Source organism: Salvelinus alpinus, chromosome 13 (assembly GCF_045679555.1).
Source record: "Salvelinus alpinus chromosome 13, SLU_Salpinus.1, whole genome shotgun sequence".
Classification (NCBI taxonomy): Eukaryota; Metazoa; Chordata; class Actinopteri; order Salmoniformes; family Salmonidae; genus Salvelinus; species Salvelinus alpinus.
The window spans coordinates 23,031,039-23,037,557 of record NC_092098.1 but is presented as its reverse complement, the minus strand read 5'-3'; the positions used below and the strand labels follow the sequence as shown (position 1 = coordinate 23,037,557).

The following is a 6,519-nucleotide window of genomic DNA, read 5'->3' as shown; positions in this document are numbered from 1 at the left end:
TATGGTGACCAGTGAGCTGAGATAACGTGGGGCTTTACCTAGCAGAGACTTGTAGATGACCTGGAGCCAGTGGGTTTGGTGGTGAGTATGAAGCCAGGGCCAGCCAACGAGAGAGTACAGGTCGCAGTGGTGGGTAGTATATGGGGCTTTGGGGACAAAACGGATGGCACTGTAATAGACTGCATCCAATTTGTTGAGTAGAGTGTTGGAGGCTATTTTGTAAATGACATCGTCAAAGTCGAGGATCGGTAGGATGGTCAGTTTTACGAGGGTATGTTTGGCAGCATGAGTGAAGGATGCTTTGTTGCGAAATAGGAAGCCGATTCTAGATTTAATTTTGGATTGGAGATACTTCATGTGAGTCTGGAAGGAGAGTTTACAGTCTAACCAGACACTTAGGTATTTGTAGTTGTCCACATATTCTAAGTCAGAACCGTCCAGAGTAGTGATGCTGAACGGAGGTGCAGGTGCGTGCAGCGATCGCTTGAATAGCATGCATTTAGTTTTACTTGCATTTAAGAGCAGTTGGAGGCCACGGAAGGAGAGTTGTATGGCATTGAAGTTCGTCTGGAGGTTAGTTAACACAGTGTCCAAAAAAGGGCCAGAGGTATACAGAATGGTGTAGTCTGCGTAGAGTTGGATCAAAGAATCACCAGCAGCAAGAGCGACATCATTGATGTATACAGAGAAGAGAGTCGGCCCGAGAATAGAACCCTGTGGCACCCCCATAGAGACTGCCAGAGGTCCGGACAACAGGCCCTCTGATTTGACACACTGAACTCTATCAGAGAAGTAGTTGGTGAACCAGGCGAGGCAATCATTTGAGAAACCAAGGCTGTTGAGTCTGCCGATAAGAATGTGGTGATTGACAGAGTCGAAAGCCTTGGCCAGGTCGATGAAGACGGCTGCACAGTAATGCCTCTTATCGATGGCGGTTATGATATCGTTTAGGACCTTGAGCGTGGCTGAGGTGCACCCATGACCAGCTCTGAAACCAGATTGCAAAGCGGAGAAGGTACGGTGGGATTCAAAATGGTCGGTAATCTGTTTGTTAACTTGGCTTTCGAAGACCTTAGAAAGGCAGGGTAGGATAGATATAGGTCTATAGCAGTTTGGGTCTAGAGTGTCTCCCCCTTTGAAGAGGGGGTTGACTGCAGCAGCTGCTTTCCAATCTTTGGGAATCTCAAACGATACGAAAGAGAGGTTGAACAGGCTAGTAATAGGGGTTGCAACAATTTCGGCAGATCATTTTAGAAAGAGAGGGTCCAGATTGTCTAGTCCGGCTGATTTGTAGGGGTCCAGATTTTGCAGCTCTTTCAGAACATCAGCTATCTGGATTTGGGTGAAAGAAAAATGGGGGAGGCTTGGGCGAGTTGCTGTGGGGGGTGCAGGGCTGTTGATCGGGGTAGGGGGAGCCAGGTGGAAAGCATGGCTAGCTGTAGAAAAATGCTCATTGAAATTCTCAATTATAGTGGATTTATCGGTGGTGACAGTGTTTCCTAGCCTCAGTGCAGTGGGCAGCTGGGAGGAGGTGCTCTTATTCTCCATGGACTTTACAGTGTCCCAGAACTTTTTTGAGTTTGTGCTACAGGATGAAAATTTCAGCTTGAAAAAGCTATCCTTTGCTTTCCTAACTGCCTGTGTATACTGGTTCCTAACTTCCCTGAAAAGTTACATATCGCAGGGGCTATTCGATGCTAATGCAGAACACAACAGGATGTTTTTGTGCTGGTCAAGGGCAGTCAGGTCTGGAGAGAACCAAGGGCTATATCTGTTCCTGGTTCTACATTTTTTGAATGGGGCATGCTTATTTAAGATAGTGAGGAAGGCACTTTTAAAGAATAACCAGGCATCTTCTACTGACGGGATGAGATCAATATCCTTCCAGGATACCCGGGCCAGGTCGATTAGAAAGGCCTGCTCGCTGAAGTGTTTTAAGGAGCATTTGACAGTGATGAGGAGTGGTCGTTTGACCGCAGACCCATTACGGATGCAGGCAATGAGGCAGTGATCGCTGATATCTTGGTTGAAAACAGCAGAGGTGTATTTGGAGGGCAAGTTGGTTTGGATGATATCTATGAGGGTGCCCGTGTTTACGGATTTGTGTTGTACCTGGTGGGTTTATTGATAATTTGTGTGAGATTGAAGGCATCAAGCTTAGATTGTAGGATGGCCGGAGTGTTAAGCATGTCCCAGTTTAGGTCACCTAGGAGCACTAGCTCTGAAGATAGATGGGGGGCAATCAATTCACATATGGTGTCCAGGGCACAGCTGGGGGCAGAGGGTGGTCTATAGCAAGCGGCAACGGTGAGAGACTTGTTTCTGGAAAGGTGGATTTTTAAAAGTAGAAGCTGGATACTGGTACTGGATAGTAAAACAGAACTCTGCAGGCTATCTCTGCAGTATATTGCAACACCGGCCCCTTCGGCAGTTCTATCTCATCGGAAGATGTTATAGTTAGGGATGGAAATTTCAGGGTTTTTGGTGGTCTTACTAAGCCAGGATTCAGACACGACTAGGACATTCGGGTTGGCAGAGTGTGCTAAAGCAGTGAATAAAACAAACTTAGGGAGAAGGCTTCTAATGTTAACATGCATGAAACCAAGGCTTTTACGGTTAAAGAAGTCAACAAATGAGAGCACCTGGGGAGTAGGGGTGGAGCTAGGCACTGCAGGGCCTGGATTAACCTATACATCACCAGAGGAACAGAGGAGGAGTAGGTTAAGGGTACAGCTAAAGGCTATCAGAACTGGTCGTCTAGTACATTCGGAACAGAGAGTAAAAGGGGCACAATAGAATAGATTGCTCAGTTTGGCTGTGCGGCCAGCTCTAGGAAGAGTCTTGGTGGTTGATGAGGGAAAAAATTTTTTTAATCTATTTTAGAATAAGTCTGTAATGTAACAAAATGTGGAAAAAGTCAACAGGTCTGAATTCTTTCCGAATGCACTGTACATGTGTAAATACATTGTAATAAGTACCCTTTCAAATGAAATGTTACCAAACCTTTTCTCTATTTCATGATACGTCTCTCTAACTAAGTTATTTTTGCCTTTTTGAAAATCTTCTGATCATCATCATTTAGTTTGTGTGCACAGCTTGATTTGATTGGCCTGTTTTGAACTTGATGCAAGAAATTGTTTTTGATTGGTCACTGACTAAACAACAATAAAATAAAATCTGGGTCCAAGGTGCTCCCGCCCTCAAACTTTCTGTGCCATCATGGTTTACTATCATGGATAGCCTACAAAGTTGTACTCTGTAACAGATGGTTTTAGAAAGGTAGCAAAGTAAAGCACTTAATTCAAAACATACTTAAGTAAAATTTCTGATTTAGAAAAACACTAAGTACTCAGAAAAGCTACTCAATTACAGTAATAAGACAATTTGTAATTTGTTAGTTCCACCCCTGCATTTAGGGCCACGGATAGTGTGGATTTGCAATACAATGAATCAAACCGTGTCACCCCATATGAAGGGCCTTTAAAGAATTTGATAGATTAATACAGTATGTCATTAATATGACAAGCACATGACATCACACTCCACATCAGGGAATAAGTGATCAATCTAAATGTCATCCTCTCTCTTAATCCCACATCAAGGGCTTTTATGAAACGCATAATTATTTTCAGCATATCAGATCCTTCCAAAGCTTGATGTCCAAACAGGCTGAAAATCCTACAGTGTATTCAAAGTCAGTATGGTCCTACCTCCCTGTCCTCTCTCTCTGTGTGTGCGTGCGTGCGTGCGTGCGTGCCTGCCTGCCTGCCTGCCTGTCTGCCTGCCTGCCTGCCTGCCTGTCTGTCTGTCTGTCTGTCTGTCTGTCTGTCTGTCTGTCTGTCTGTCTGTCTGTCTGTCTGTCTGTCTGTCTGTCTGTCTGTCTGTCTGTGCTGTCTGTCTGTCGTGTGCTGTGCTGTGCTGTGCTGTGCTGTGCTGTGCTGTGCTGTGCTGTGCTGTGCTGTGCTGTGTGTGTGTGTGTGTGTGTGTGTGTGTGTGTGTGTGTGTGTGTGTGTGTGTGTGTGTGTGTGTGTGTGTGTGTGTGTGTGTGTGTGTGTGTGTGTGTGTGTGTGTGTGTGTGTGTGTGTGTGTGTGTGTGTGTGTGTGTGTGTGTGTGTGTGTGTGTGTGTGTGTGTGTGTGTGTGTGTGTGTGTGTGTGTGTGTGTGTGTGTGTCATGGCTGATGTGTCCGTCCCTGAATGTTGTTCCCCAACAGCCACCCTGCCGACTGCTTGTTACAGTCTGTGACTTGTGTCAGATAGCCCATCATTACCACCACTGCCCCTCACATACACTCGTGCACAGACAGACACACACACACAAAATCATGTGCACACCATAGAAATAGAATTAATAGAGCGGAAGTCCCCATTGAAGTCAATGCTGGCTGAATGGGTGTACTGGCATTTTGAGAGTACCCATTGGAGCAGAACAGGAAGTAAAAGCAGGAAGTGTACACATCAATCTGTGCTGTGTCAACTGACATAGCAAAAAAAAATACATTCCATTGCATGAGCCACATAAGTTATCATAATTTGAATGATCTTTGTACACTACCATGTAAATTATTGCATCACAGTACCAGGTAGCCATTATGTGTACCCATTACTTTACCAGTCAAATTGCCAAGGTTAGAGGTTCCAAGTCCTTTCTATTAATTATATTTCTATGGTGCACACACACATGGTTGAATGTAACCTCTGTTTGCTCTATCCGGCCAGGATTCGTGTGTGTATGTGTGTGTGAGCGAGCGTGAGTATGAGTGAGAGGGTGAGGGAGAGGGGCAGGTGGAGAGGGGAGAGGGGGAGAGAGACTACAAGGCAGAGAAGAAATTAAGTAAAATAAATAATAGGACTTCATACATTTTTATGACCACACCGATAAGGTCAGCCATGTGCTGTGGTTACTAAGCAACGCTGCTGCCACCCGGTGTTGGACAGTTGCGAATCGGAGAAGTCAAACTCAAAGATGTGTATTGCAGCTGGTAGTATGACAGCCCAGTGGGTACACCAGGGGCGAAAATCTGATATCAACCTTGGAGGGGACAATTACATGAAATTTTCTCAGGAGCAATTCCTGAGGGGGACACCAAAAGTAGTGCTGTAACACATAGACTATGTTGTAATATGTTAAATGTATATTGAGGGACCATAATCACTACTACTGGATAATTGTTAGGTACAGTAGTTAACTGAAGGGTTGTCCCAACTTGTTTAAATCATTATAATACTACTACTAATAATAGTTATAGCAGTGTTCCTTATCAGTGCAGTGTTCCTCTCTCTTGAAACGTCAACACTCTGTTTGCAAGAGTTTGCGGTTCTATAAATTGTGGGTGTGGCTGATATGGTTCTGTGTCATCACTGAGGTAACTGGACGATGCTGTGCCACTGTCCCCTATACTGGTGCTGCTGGCAACAAGGGTGACACCTGGTCCTGCCGTGGCTGTGACACTGTCCTCTGAAGTCTCTCTCCTTGGCTCTTTCCCTTTCACCACCCTCACTGACTCACAGTCTGTCTCCTAGAAAAGAAATAAGGTGTTTGCTGTACTCCTAACTACCGGTACCCAAAACTACACAATTAATCACAACAGCAATACCATTGCCTTAAACAAATCTTGGTTCAGTCACCAGTTTAAGTTGAGAGTGGGGGTATCCATGGCATTTTCCAATTATGTCCCTATTTTACAAATCAAAAAAATTGAGAACCTTTCATAATGTTGCCAAACAAAGACTCAACAAACTTACCTGAGACTCCCTGTCTCTGCCAGTCTGTCCCTGCATATCTGTCCCCAGCTCTGCTGTCTGTGTGCCATCTGTTGCCTGCTCTGCCTAATGACATCATTGTGAAACATTTCCATTAGCATTTCACTTCTTTCTTATGAACATTTTATCAACTGGTCTTTGAGATATTAGGCTACTAGAGTTCTTACTTTGCGTTTTGGTGTACTGAAAAATACTCTGATGTCCGTCTTTTTACTTTTTTCTGACATTTTTCTACCTGGCTGGCTGGCTGGCTGACCGGTCTAGCTGCACACACACACATTTACACAACACATGCTGCAACGTTTTGAAATTTTAACATAGTTTGTTTCATATTGGCAGGCTTCCAACAATAGCTGAATTTGCAAAGCTAGCGAGCACCAATTCCGTTTCTGTGGTGTTTGCTATAATCTTTGCTACCTGGTTAAAGGTGAAAAAATATATATATTCACTAGCGACAATTTTGCTTTTGCAACGAGACCATTTAATATATTTAAGACAATGGTATAAGATAGTGTAGTTCTGTTCAGTTTGGACTTCAGTTTATCGCTAACCTTATCACAGGGACTTTGAAGCACTACAGCTGCATGCTAATCTTGGAATAAATTGACGATAGCAAATATTCCATCTTTGACGACGCCACATAAATGGAATAGGTACTAGCTAGCTTGATAGTTAAGGTTTGCTTTAGTTTGCGCGCTAGCTCTGCAAATTCAGCTAGTGTGTGAACCCTGCAACATTAAAAAAATATATACATTGCT

At 44.1% G+C, this 6,519-nt stretch overlaps 1 long non-coding RNA gene across 1 annotated transcript; it reads right to left on the bottom strand.

Moving 5' to 3' along the window:
- Positions 1 to 5,004: 5,004 nt before the first annotated feature.
- On the bottom strand, positions 5,005 to 6,189 carry LOC139537406 (uncharacterized). Its single transcript, XR_011667525.1, has 3 exons — positions 5,929 to 6,189; positions 5,744 to 5,827; positions 5,005 to 5,517 (listed from the first exon to the last, which is right to left on the bottom strand). It is a non-coding gene; the product is annotated as an uncharacterized lncRNA (long non-coding RNA).
- Between the last annotated feature and the right edge of the window lie 330 nt (positions 6,190 to 6,519).